Source organism: Dreissena polymorpha, chromosome 2, assembly GCF_020536995.1.
Source record: "Dreissena polymorpha isolate Duluth1 chromosome 2, UMN_Dpol_1.0, whole genome shotgun sequence".
Taxonomy (NCBI): Eukaryota; Metazoa; Mollusca; class Bivalvia; order Myida; family Dreissenidae; genus Dreissena; species Dreissena polymorpha.
Window position 1 is genome coordinate 44,661,035 of NC_068356.1, and position 14,063 is coordinate 44,675,097.

Below are 14,063 nucleotides of genomic sequence, written 5' to 3' on the forward strand. Positions count from 1 at the left end.
CAAACAAATTTTAATTTTCTATTTTAATAGTGTCAAAACTATCACACTAAGAATCACAATAGCCAATCATTTCGTAAGTATTGATAAAAATGTAAAAACCTGGACCTTCATTATTCAGTTTTACGCCACACACATTCAGTTAGAGATATGTAATGTGCCGTTATGCAACTATTATTAATATAGTCACTATTAAGACTCAATTGGTCGTTGTCGGCTCAGGTACTACTTAAAAGCACAACGGCAAATCTTAAGTAAATGTACTCCAAGTACGGTAAATACACTTAAAGGGACTCGGCCATACTCCGGAGTTCTTAATTGTATATGTTCCGTAACCCCAGAGGTAGAACATGAGTCGACAATGGCAATTTGAGCACTATTCAGACCACCATTTACGGTCAAGTGCTCATCCGGGGTTTCCTGTTTTTAAAAGTCAACTGCGTTTAGCAGTCTGGCTAGGGCCGATAAGTATTGAGTCGTGTGATTGACTTCATGCCCGTCATCATCGTCGTAAGGCCTTGTGTCATTGTCTTGTCGACTTATGTGGGTTTCCTGCGTGAAAGGTCTGCTGTGTGAAGCTCATCTTGAAGCACCGCAAACTGGTTGGAGATCAGAAAATGCAACTCGCGACATTTTTTGGTTGGAGATCAGAAAATGCAACTCGCGACATTTTTAAACAACACACAATATTCTACAATCTCAAAAAAAAACAACATACTTGCTAGTTCCAAAAGCTTGTTAGAACAAACTACCGAAAACGGAAGTATTTTTATATGACCTAAACATGAAACACGCTTGTTAAACAAGCACGTGTTGTAAAACGGGCATGCAATTTATATTTGGACACGACCCAGCATGTTTCTTATAACCCGCGTGAGCAGTGATAAGTTCATTTTCAAAAAATGCATCATCGATCCATCCCAGTTTTTAGAAAATGGACAAGTTAGGTAATCGATTGCGCTGATCCAAATGGTGCAAACTGCAACTGTCATATTAAGACTTAAATATAAACATTTCAGGATGCACTGTTAATTACGAACCTACATACCAGTCGATTTGAACTATATTTACCAGTCGAATTGAACTTTATAAACATATGATGAACCATTTTAACAATTACTATCAACACAATTGACGGACAAATATAGTTTTGAAATCGAAAGTAAAAGTACCACTATTTGGATGACGCTTCGGCGTTTATAGTCGGTTAGAAAGACATATTTTAGTGGCTATCAATTTGAAATCACGGACTGTTTATCAAGTGGTAAGTTGTATGAATTAGATCTATATGTCTTCAAACTGTTTATCTTTAAATGTGTACATTAGTTTAAAAAAATGCAATCATAAAAATCATTTGAACTCGTTCTTTGCTATTCATATACGTACATGTAATATTTGTTTTGTATAAAGTATAATTATAAGATCTAATTAAGTAAAGCATTATCGGAAAACTATAATTTTACTTACTTTTTTCTTATAGTTTTATATTTAACAGATAAATGCTCTGGTATAGAGTAAATAAAGCTCACTGTTATATTAATTTATTTAAATATGTAAATATAAAGTCCAAAACATTTAACACGAATAACGAATAAACTATTTAAATTTCTGTGAAAATTGCACAATATGATGATGATACATGTTGTTGTTGTTTTTTAATTTAATCGGAACGTAATTGGAAACTTGTTTAAAATTTAGAAAAATATCATAATTCATTTGCTTTGAAATTAAGTTTACATTATTTGAATAGCGCCTGTTGGTTTGTTAAATACTCATATTTTATTTTCATATACAATATTTCGGATTGAAAGCTTTAAGACTGATTTTATGTAGATTTTAAGTTTGTAAGCTGAGTATTGCCTTGTAATTGTTTAAGTCTATATACTACTATTAATACTATTTAGAGCATTGATTTACATTTTAAATATGCAGTTTTCATAAAGAATTCGTTTATATTTTTATAGAAAAGTCTGTATACCATGACAATGCAAGAGAATACATAGTGTTTGCTATTGGAACACGAATACGTTACCGACCGAGGGATAAATGAATCAATTTAAAAATTACTACAATACTTGAACCAACTAAGCATATCTGGGCGGATATGTATTGATTCTTTGTTATTGACTTAATCATCATCGAAAGGGCATTCTGTGATTGTCGTCTTGGTGACAATTAAGTTCGCTGTGTTTCGAGGAGTCATATTGGGGACCTTTCATATGCGGGTTTTCTGCGTGAAAGGTCTGCTTTGTGAATCTCATCTTGAAGCGCCACAAACTGGTTGGGGGGGGGGGGGGGTCGACATCTGTATTCAACACACACTATTCTCCAATCTCAAAAGAATAATTTTCTTCTACCAAAGCCTGTTTATTGGGGCAAATTACCGGAAACCGAGTTATTTTGATTTGGCCTAAACATAAATACATTTAAAAACAAGCACGTGTAATAAAACGTGCAGGTATTTTATATTTGGAAACGACCCAGCATGTTCTTATTAGCATACGCGTTCAGTACAAGACTATTTTCAAAAAAATGATTTATCTTGCCATCCCAGTTTTTAGAAAATTGACATGCCAGATAATCGATTGCACTGATCCAAATGGTGCATACTGCATCTCACATTTTGAGACTGTTATAAACATGTTTTGATGCACTTTTTATAACGAACCCATATACCAGTCGAATTTAACAATATGCACATATTATAAACCATGCAAACAATAAAAATTACAAAATAACGAACAAATAATATTTGAAATCGAAAGTAAAAGTACCTGAATTTGGATGACGCCTCAGTGTTTATCATCTGTTAGAATACATATACACCTCGGTGGCTATCAATTTAAATCACGGACTGGCTTATCAAGTGGTAAGTTGTATGAATATATCTGTTCCAACTGTTGTCTTGAATTTAACGCATTGAATATTTTAGCATTTACATTAATTCGAATTTGAATGGATAGTTTGCGATACAGGTACGTAAATGTTATAATCATATTGTGAATAAATCATATAAGATCTAATTAAATATAGTATTATCAGCTAATTGTATTGTTCTAACTATTTTCTCTTAACTTTATATTTAACATATAACTGTCATGGGATAAATTGTATTAGGCTAACGGTTGTATGTATTTCATTTAAATATGTAAATATAAAGTCCAAAACGTTAGATGCACTGATCCGAATGATCGTTTTTAATTATGTTAGAAGACACATTGATGTGACACGTTGCGCACATAACATGTGATCATATAAGCAAGTAAAATGACGTCAATTACTACAATAATTGAGCCTCTTTCTGAGAAAACCGGGCTAAATGCATGTGCGTTACGTGTCGTTACGCTTAACAGGGACGACGCTTTCCGTCGAGACTTAATTTTCGTTTAGATTAGACTTTCTTTAAACTCAAAATACCATAAAAGCCGAACGTGTCGTCCCCGATTAGCAAGTGTGGACTTCACAGACTAATCTGGGACGACACTTTACGCACGTGCATTAAGCCCCGTATTCACAGAGCGCGGCTCACTTATATACAAAATCCAAATACACACCATCTATGGTAGTTGTATATTCACTTTGTCAATGAGATCTCTAAAAGAATTTACCGGGGTATAGTTATAATTAAACGCCTCGACAAATGTCAATATCACAGTGGTTTTGTATTGATTTAATTTTCCAATAAAATGCAGCTTAAGATACGAATTATATATTTCATCACTACACGTGCGTTAATGTTTCATGCGTATTATTACGTTCATAGCTGCACGCAGTGCATGGTTTGATACACATGAGTTCTATCCCTGCATAGGTGAAAACACTTTGTCAAGGAATTCAATTAAACGCATATTCCCCCTATTTCAAGCAAGCAAAATGATTGAGATAATTGTGATGCAATGCAGTGCTATACCCTCTAAAAATCATCTTGATTTACTGGAAGGCATGTATTCAATTAATGACACTCGTTATGTTATTATGTTCCGGGAAAGCATAGATGTTCATTTAGTATGACTGGTATTTTTTTTAAAGATTGTAGTCTACAGCGAAGGCGGGTAACAATCGACATAAAGTAGCCGGAACAAACTTGAAAAAAGTGAACTCTGATACGTATAAAGTTCTTTGTTACTTTATTTATAACATATCTTTGAGTCGCGCTCTGAGAAAAAATGGTTAAATTCATGTGCGCAGGGCCCTCGTTTTGCACTTTTTACCGCCGAATATCGGCAGCTTCCCCCATAAAAAGTATGCCTTTTTCGCCTATTTCAGCTAAAAATTCCCCCCTCCAAAAAAAATAATTTCTTTTAAATACTTTTATACCTATGTTGCGCCAGCTGGTATCGTGCTACTAACCTTTGATTAAATGTATATTTATGTATATCACATTAAAATATAGCAACTTTAGGTGTTGAAATGTTGGTGAAAAGATCTTCTACAATTCCCTATTTCGCCCAAAACAACGCGAAATTCCCCCCTCTAAGGGCCCTGGCCCCAATCCCCCAAAGTGTATCAAGGGCCCTGGTACGTGTGTGAAGTTAGCCTATTTAGCCCATTTAGCCTATTTAGCCTATTTAGAACATAGGTTGAAATATACATCCTATTTAGCCTCTTCAGCCATTTTAGCCTATTTAGAAATTTTAGTACATAGGTCAAAACATGCATCCTATTTAGCCTATTTAGCCTATTTAACAGCCTGTTTAGCCTATTTAGCAAGTTTAGTACATACGTAGACATACACATCCTATTTAGCCTATTTATCCCCTGGAAGCGACGTAGTGCACGCTGACCAGCCGTCGACGGCTTATCGGGCTGAACTAGTTTCGGCCGGGACTTTTAATTAGGGTCGGCCCCGTGCATGCAGCCTATTTAGATATTTCTCGTATGCGTCATTTCCCAGTAAACGGGCATGCCCCTTTAAGGGCCCCTTTCGGACGAACAAGAGTTATCCCCCGGAAGCGACCTAGTGCAAGCTGACCAGCCGTCGACTGCATATCGGGCTGAAATAGATTCGATCGGGACTTTTAATTAGGATCGGAGTCAGGTACAGCCTTTTTAGCGTATTACGCGACATTTTGCCTGTGAGTGGGCATGCCCCTTTAAGGGCCCCTTTCGGACGAACAAGAGTTATCCCCCGGAAGCGACCTAGTGGACGCTGACCAGCCGTCGACTGCCTATCGGGCTGAACTAGTTTCGGCCTTGACTTTTAATTAGGATCGGAGTCAGGTGCAGCCTATTTAGCGTATTACGCGACATTTTGCCTGTGAGTGGGAATGTCCCTTTAAGGGCCCCTTTCGGACGAACAAGAGTTATCCCCCCGGAAGCGACCTAGTGCACGCTGACCAGCCGTCGACTGCCTATCGGGCTTAACTAGTTTTGGCCGGGACTTTTAATTAGGATCGGAGTCAGGTGCAGCCTATTTAGCGTATTACGCAACATTTTGCCTCTGAGTGGGCATGCCCCTTTAAGGGTCCCTTTCGGACGAACAAGAGTTATCCCCCGGAAGCGACCTAGTGCACGCTGACCAGCCGTCGACTGCCTATCGGGCTGAAACGTGTGTGAAGTAAGCCTATTTAGCCTATTTATCAAGTTTAGTTCATAGGTTAAAACTTTCATCCTATTTAGCCTATTGTACACTATTTTCAGCCTATCTGGACTAATTAACAAGTTATGTACATACGTTGACACATGCACCCTATTTAGCCTATTTAGCAGTGTTAGTACATATGTTATAACATACATCATATTAAGCCTATTTAGCCTATTTAGCACCCTGTTCAGCCTATTTAGCCTATTTAACAAGTTAAGTACATAGGTTGACACATGAATCCTATTTAGCCTATTTGGCACCCTCTTCAGCATATTTAGCAAGTTTAGTACATGGGTTGAAACATGCATCCTATTTAGCTTATTTAGGACCCTTTTCAGCCTATTTAGTCTAGTTAACAAGTTTAGTACATGTACATAGGTTGACACATGCATCCTATTTAGCCCAATTAGTACCCTAGTTAAGTAAATAGGTTGACACATGCATCCTATTTAGCATATTTAGCCTATTTAGCACCCTATTTAGCCAATTAAGCCTATTTAGCAAGTTTAGGACATAGGTTAAAACATACATTTTATTTAGCATATTTAGTTTATTAAGCACCTTTTTCAGCATATATAGCCTATTTAACAAGTTAAGTAAATAGGTTGACACATGTATCATATTTAGCCTATTTGTCCTATTTAACACCCTCTCCAGCCTATTTAGCCTATTTAGCAAGTTTAGAACATGGGTTGAACCATGCATCCTATTTAGCCTACATAGCCTATTTAACACCCTTTTCAGCTTATTTAGCCTATTTAACAAGTTAAGTACATAGGATGACACATGCATCCTATTTAGCCTATTTAGCACCCTTTTCTGCCTATTTAGCATATTTAACAAGTTTAGTACATAGGTTGACACATGCATCCTATTTAGCCTATCTAGCGTATTTAGCACCCTTTTCAGCCTATTTAGCCTATTTAAAAAGTTTAGAACATATGCATCCTATTAAGGCTTTTTAGCATATTTAGCAGCCTTTTCTTCCTATTTAGCCCTTTTACAAGTCTATTACATAGGTTTAAAACATGCATCCTATTTAGCCTGTTAAGCCTATTTACCACCATTTTCTGCCTATTTTGCCTTTTTAACAAAATTAGTACATAGCTTGACACAGGCATCCTATTTAGCCTATTTAGTACCCTTTTCAGCCTATATAGCCTATTTAGCAAGTTAGGTGCAAAAAAGGTTGACACATGCACAATATTGAGCCTATTTGGCATTCTTTTCAGCATATTTAGCCTATTTAACAAGTTAAGTACATACCGGTAGGTTGGAACATGCATCCTATTTAGCCTATTTAGTGCCCTTTTTAGCATATTTAGCCTATTTAGCAAGTTAAGTACAAAGGTTGACACATGCATCATAATGAGCCTATTTAGCTTATTTGGCACAATATTCAGCCTATTTAGCCTATTTAACAAGTCTAGTACATAGGTTGAAACATGAATCCTATTTAGCCTTTTTAGCCTATTTAACACCATTTTCAGCCTATATGCCTATTTAACAAGTCTAGTACATAGGTTGAAACATGCATCCTATTTAGTATATATAGCCAATTTAGTGGCGTTTTCAGCCTATTTAGCCTATTTAACAGGTTCAGTACATAGGTTGGAAAAAACATCATACTAAGCATATTTAGCATATTAAGACGCCTTTGCAGCCTATTTAGCCTATTTAGCAAGTTTGGTACATATGCTGAAAAATACGTTCTTATTAGCATATTTAGCAGTATGTTCCGCCTATAAAGCCAATATTGCAAGTTAAGAACATGTATTTAAACATATATCCTTTTTAGCCTCTTAAGCCTATTAAGCAGCCGTTCGTGCTTATTTAGTCTATTTAACAATTATATGAAATAGGTTGAAACGTACCTCATATTTTAGCTATTTAGAAAACCTATTCAGTCTATTTAGCTTTAAAGAACTCTTATAAAATAGGTGGAGACAAACATCCTATTATTCACTTTAAGCCTATTGAGCAGCCTATTCAGTCTACCTAGCGAGTTAATTGAATAGGTTGAAACATAATTATTTAGCCTATTCGCCTTAATACGCCTTTTTCGAAAGTTTATTAAAAAGGTTGAAACATATATAAGAGTAAGCGTTTCAGGCTAAATAGCATCATACTAAATGCTCAACCTATTTTGCATATTTAGCAAAATTTAAAAAGGATAAAATATACAGCCTGTTTAGCAGGCTATTGACAAGCCATTTCCACAACGAGTTTGTATGCACCTTTAAGAGCCCCTTTAAGACAACCAAGAGTTATACAATCGAAGCAACCTTGTTAAAGCTGACCTCCCGTCGGCTGCCTTTCGGACTGATCTAATTTCGGCCCGGGGTTTTAATAAGGGACGGTGTCACATATAGACTATTAGCGTATTATGCTCTATTTATATTAAGAGTGGGCATGCTCATTTAAGGGCCCCTTGCGGACAAACAAGAGTTTTCCCACGGAAGCGAACGAGTGCACGCTGAATTCACGTCGGCTGCCTATCGGGATAAACTAGTTGCGGCTCGAGGTTGGCGTCACATATAGCCTATTATGTGTATAATGAGCTATTTACATTGTGAGTGGATATGCACCTATAACGACAGCTTTCGGACAAACAAGAGTTATACCCCGGATCCGACCTAGTGCACGCTGAACTCCCGACGGCTGAAAGTCGGTCTGATCTAGTTTCGGCTGTTATCTCCCGGAAGCGACCTAGTGCAAGCTTTACTCTCGATGGCTGCCTGTCGGGCTAATCTAGTTTTTGGCCCGGGGTTTTAATTAGGGTCGGCGTCACCTACAGCCTTATTAAGCGTATTATGCTCTATTTACATGGCGAGTGGGTATGCATATTTTTGGGCCCCTTTCGGACAAACAGGAGTTATCCCCCGGAAGCGACCTTGTGCACACTGAACTCCCGTTATCTGCCCGTCGGGCTGATCTAGTTTCGGCCCTGTGTTTTAATTAGGGTCGAAGTCACCTTAAGCCAAAATAGCGCATTATGAACTGTTTACATGGCGAGTGGGTATGGACCTGTAAGGGTCGCATTCGGACAAATAAGAGTTATCACCCGCAAGCGACCTAGGGCAAGCTGGACTCCCGTCGGCTGCATGTCGGGCTGATCTAATTTCGGCCCTTGACTTTAATTAGGGTCGGCGTCACCTACAGCCTATTTTGCGTATGATGCATTATTTACATGGCGAGTGGGTATGCACCTTTAAGGGCCCCTTTCGGACAAACAAGAGTTTTCCCTTGAAAGCGACATAGTGCACGTTGAACTCCCGTCTGCAACCTGTCGGACTGATCAAGCTTCGGCCCGGGGTTTTAATTACAGTCGGCGTCACCTACAGCCTATTTATTATGCACTATTTACATGGCGAGTGTGTATGCATTTTTAAGGGCCTCTTTCGAAAAAAAAGAGTTATTCCCCGGAAGCGACCTATTGCACGCTGAACTCCTGTCGGCTTTCTGTCGGGCTGATCTAGTTTCGGCCCGGGGTTTTAATTATGGTCGGCGTCATCTCCAGCCTATTAAGCGTATGTATTATGCTCTATTTACATGGCGAGCGTGTATGCATCTTTCAGGGCCCCTTTCGTTCAAATAAGATTTATTAACCAGTGCACGCTGAACTCCCGTTGGCTTTCTGTCGGGCTGATCTAGTTTCGGCCCGGGGTTTAAATTAGGCGTCACCTTCGGCCAGTTTAGCGTATGTATTATGCTCTAGTTACTTGGCAAGTGGGTATATACCTATAATGGTTCCTTTTGGACAAACAAGAGTTATCCCCCGGAAGCGACCTTGTGCGTTGAACTCCCGTCGGCTGTCTATATGGCTGATCTAGTTGCGGCCCGAGGTTTATGTTAGGGTTTGCGTCACCTTCAGCCTATTTAGTGAATTAGACGCTATTTACATGGTGAGTGGGTATGCACTTTAATAGCCCCGTTCGAACAAACAAGAGTTATTCCCCGACAGCGACCTAGTGCTCGCTAAACTCCCTTGGGCTGCCTGTCGGGCTGATCTAGTTTCGGCCCGGGATTTTAATTAGGGGCGGCCTCATCTGCAGCCTTTTAGCGTATTTGTTATGCTCTTTTTACATGGCGAGTGGGTATGCACCTTTAAGGGCCCCTTTCGGACAAAAAAGACTTATTCCCCTGAAGCGACCTAATGTAAGCTAAACTTCGGTCGGCTGCCTGTTTAGCTGACCTTGTTTTTGCCCGTGGTCTTAATAGGGTCGGCGTCACAAACTGCATATTTAGCGTATCATGCGCTACTTTCATGACGAGTTGTCATGAACCTTTAAGGGCCTCTTTTCGGACAAACATGATATATATTTCGGAAGTGACCTAGTGCATGCTGAACTCACGTCGGCTGCCTGTCGGGCTGATCCAGTTTTTAACCTGGGTTTTATAAGGGTCGGCGTCACATACAGGCTTTTTAGCCTATAAGACGTTATTAACATGGCGAGTGGGTATGCACCTTGACGGGCCGCTTTCGGACAAACAAGAGTAATCTCCTGGAGGCGACCTAGTGCCCGCTAAACTCCCGTCGGCTTCTTGTCGGGCTGATCCAGTTTCGGCCCGGGGTTTTAAAAAGGGTTGGCGTCGTATAAAACCTACAACGTATACAACGTCGTATTTAGCGCATGATGCGCTATTTACATGGCGAGTTGGTGTGCACCTTTAAGGGCTGCTTTCGGACAAACAAGAGTTATCCCACCGGAAGCTACCTAGTGCACGCTGAACTCACTTCGGCTGCATGTCGGGCTGATCTTTTTTCGGCCCGGGTTTTAATTAAGGTCGGCGTCACAAACAGCCTATTTTGCGGGTTAGGCGCTATGAACATGGCAAGTGTGTATAAGAGCCGCTTTCGGACAAACAAGAGTTATCCCTGGAAAGCGACATAGTGCACGCTGAACTGGCGTCGGCTGCCTGTCGGGCTAACCTAGTTTTGACCCGGGGGTTTAAATAGGGTCGGCGACACATACAGCCTATTTAGCGTTTAAGAAGTTTTTGAGATGGCGAGCGAATATGAACCTTTAAGGGCCGCTTTCGGACAAAAAAGAGTTATTCACCGGAAACGACCTATTGCACGCTGAACTCTCGACGGCTGCATGTCGGGCCGATGTAGTTGCGGACGGGGGTTTAATAAGGTCCGGCATCACCTACAGCCAATTATGCATATTATGCGCTATTTACATTGCGAGTGGGTATACAGCTTTAAGGTCAGTGTTCGGACAAACAAGTTATCCCCCGGAAGCGACATAGTGCACGCTGAAATTATGTCGGCTGCCTGTCGGGATGACCTAGTTTCGATCCGAGGTTTTAATTATGGTGTGCGTCACATACAACCTATTTAGCGTAATATTCGCTATTTACATTACGAGGTTTAGTGCCGCTTTCGGACTTAAAAGAGTTTTCACCCAGAAGCGACATTGTGCACGCTGAACTCCCGTCGGCTGCCTGTCGGGTTGATCTGGTTTCGGCCCGGGGTTTGAAGTTGTCTCTTCTTCACATAAGCCTACTTCGCGTAGTATGCTCTATTTACATCTCGAATGGGTATGCACTTTTAAGGGGCGCTTTCGGAAAAACAAGAGTTATCCCGAGGAAGCTACCTAGTGCACACTGAAATCCCTACGGCTGCCTTCCGGACTGATCTAGTTTCGGCCCGGGGTTTTAATTATGGTCCGCGTCACCTACAGCCTGTTTAGCGTATAATGCGCTATTTACATTGCGAGTTGGTATGCACCTTAAAGGGCCGCTTTAGGACTAACAAGATTTTATTTTATCTAAAAGGACTAACAATCATGATACATCAACTATCTCCGGAATCCACCGTGAGATTTAAGCAATAAATCGTCTGCTGATCCAGAAAGCGGGACTAGTTAACATATTAACATTTTGACAATAGTCCAAACGCGTGTCACACATTTGAATGGAATGGAAAAAAACAGTGTAAATAAAGAAGAGGATAAAAAAACTATCGAAAATAAGTAACAGATAAATGTGGTCATGATTATTCTTATTAATCATGACAACACCTTATTCATGTTAGACTTTTAAAAATTTAATTGACTTTTATCATTATAATTGGTGCCACTTGTGGTATTTGGTTACCTACGTTAAGGGTAACGTACTGATGCTCAATTGGTTATTGTCGGCTCGGGTACTACTTAAATGTACCCCGGGTACTCTTAAATAAACTTAAATGTATCTCTGGTACGAAAAATATACTGAAAGTAACCCGGAAATTTTTACGCGAAATTGGCCGTTGTCGGCGAATTATTTTAAATTAAGTATATTTATATTTATGTCAATATTCTGTAAAATTGCCGCTATATTATCGCAACTCTCACTTAAAAAAGCATGATGAAGCAGGCTTTGTTCAAAGAGAATTTTGCTATGTTTTCCGTAGCGCGTTTTACGTCATCGGATTTTGGGCGGGAATAAAACTCGGTTAAAGTCTAAATTGGCTGGGTACGTGTAAGTATATTTTCTGCACCCTGAGTACATTAAGGTTTAAATGTTTTGTTGCGTGATATCTTGTTAATTAGTTTTTGAATATTTTTTTTTATTTGAGGTATGCACCGTGTTTGGATTGTGTGCTGTATGTATAATACCTTTAGGGATTGAATCTTGAGTATTGCAAGCAATTAAAAGCAATGAAAAGCAACGGAGATGATAGATTAGATCGCATACATAGTGCGGATAAATATGAAACGTTTGTTCAGGGTTATGAATGCAAAAGATATAATTTAATACCGTTTCAATTATTCGTAATTCTAAAGACTTCGTGCAATCATGATAAACATTTTGGTCTTTATTTGAAGAGGCGATGAATCTCAAAATAGTTTTTTTTGCAAGGCTATTGCAGTCGTAAATTAATTATATATGCAGATCGTTTGTCAATAAGAACGATTAAAAGCTTTATTTGGTTATGACTCTGAGTGCATTCCATTTGTAGTCTTCTTCATTCAGTGTCAATATTGAGTGGTTGCTAAAAAGCACATAATAGGTCCAATAGAAATACTTTGGTACATTTGATCATTAAATTTAAATGAAATGAAACGCTCGTCGCTTTTAAAACAACTTTCACACAAAATTGCAAAACAATATCTGTTAATACAGTACTCGAGCACATGCCGTGTATGACAGTTATTTGGAGAGAACGCCATATATATTAGTTATTCCTAGCTCTCGCTTTATACTCTTGCTTTTGTTTGTTATAATGTTTGAATATATGTTCAATGTTTCCTAGCTTGCGCTAGGTCGCTTCCGGGGGATAACTCTTGTTTGTCCAAAAAGGACCCTTTAAGGTGCATACACACTCGCCATGTAAATGAAGCCTAATATATACGCTTGAAAGGCTGTAGGTGACGCCGACCCTAATTAAAACCCAGGGCCGAAACTAGATCAGCCCGAAAGGCAGCCAACGGGAGTTCAGCGTGCACTAGGTCTTTTCCGGGGGATAACTCTTGTTCGACCGAAAGGGGCCCTTAAAGGGGCATACCCGCTCACTGCGAAATCACGATAACGAGATGAAGGCTAAATAGGCTGCATGCACGGGCCGATCCTAATTAAAAGTCCCGGCCGAAACTAGTTCAGCCCGATGGGCAGTCGACGGCGAGTCAGCGTGCACTAGGTCTCTTCCGGGGGATTACTCGTGTTCGTCTAAAAGGGTCCCTTAAAGGGGCATACCCAATCACAGGCAAAATGTCGCGTAATAGCCTAAATAGGTTGCACCTGGCTCCGATCCTAATTAAAACTCCCGGCCGAAACTAGGTCAGCCCGACAGGCAGTCGATAGCTGGTCAGCGTGCACTAGGTCTCTTCCGGGGCATAACTCTTGTTCGTCCGAAAGGGGCCCTTAAAGGGGCATACCCGCTCACTGGGAAATGACGCATACGAGAAATAGGCTAAATAGGCTGCATGCACGGGCTCGACCTTAATTAAAACTCCCGGCCGAAACTAGTTAAGCCCGATAGGCAGTCGACGGCTGGTCAGCGTGCACTAGGTATCTTTCGAAGGATAACTCTTGTTCGTCCGAAAGGGGCCCTTAAAGGGGAATACCCGCTCACTGGGAAATGACGCATACGAGATGAAGGCTAAATAGGCTGCATGCACGGGGCCGATCTAATAAAATGTCCCGGCCGAAACTAGTTCAGCCCGATGGGCAGTCGACGGCTGGTCAGCGTGCACTAGGTATCTTCCGGGGGAAAACTCTTGTTTGTCCGAAAGGGGCCCTTAAAGGGGCATACCCGCTCACAGGCAAAAATGTCGCGTAATACGCTAAATAGGTTGCACCTGGCTCCGATCCTAGTTAAAAGTCCCGGCCGAAACTAGTTCAGCCCGATGGGCAGTCGACGGCTGGTCAGCGTGCACTAGGTCTCTTCCGGGGGATAACTCTTGTTCGTCCGAAAGGGGCCCTTAAAAGGGCATACCCGCTCACAGGCAAAAATGTCGCGTAATACGCTAAATAGGTTGCACCTGGCTCC

The 14,063-nt window shown here is 40.2% G+C and overlaps 1 protein-coding gene across 1 annotated transcript in view; it reads left to right on the forward strand.

Moving 5' to 3' along the window:
- Positions 1-976: 976 nt before the first annotated feature.
- LOC127866866 (sacsin-like) overlaps positions 977-14,063 on the forward strand; it is a 61,148-nt gene continuing 48,061 nt past the window's right edge. The window contains exon 1 of the mRNA XM_052407689.1: positions 977-1,261. The gene's annotated coding sequence lies outside the window, so the exon portion shown is untranslated. The remainder of the gene's footprint in view (positions 1,262-14,063) is intronic.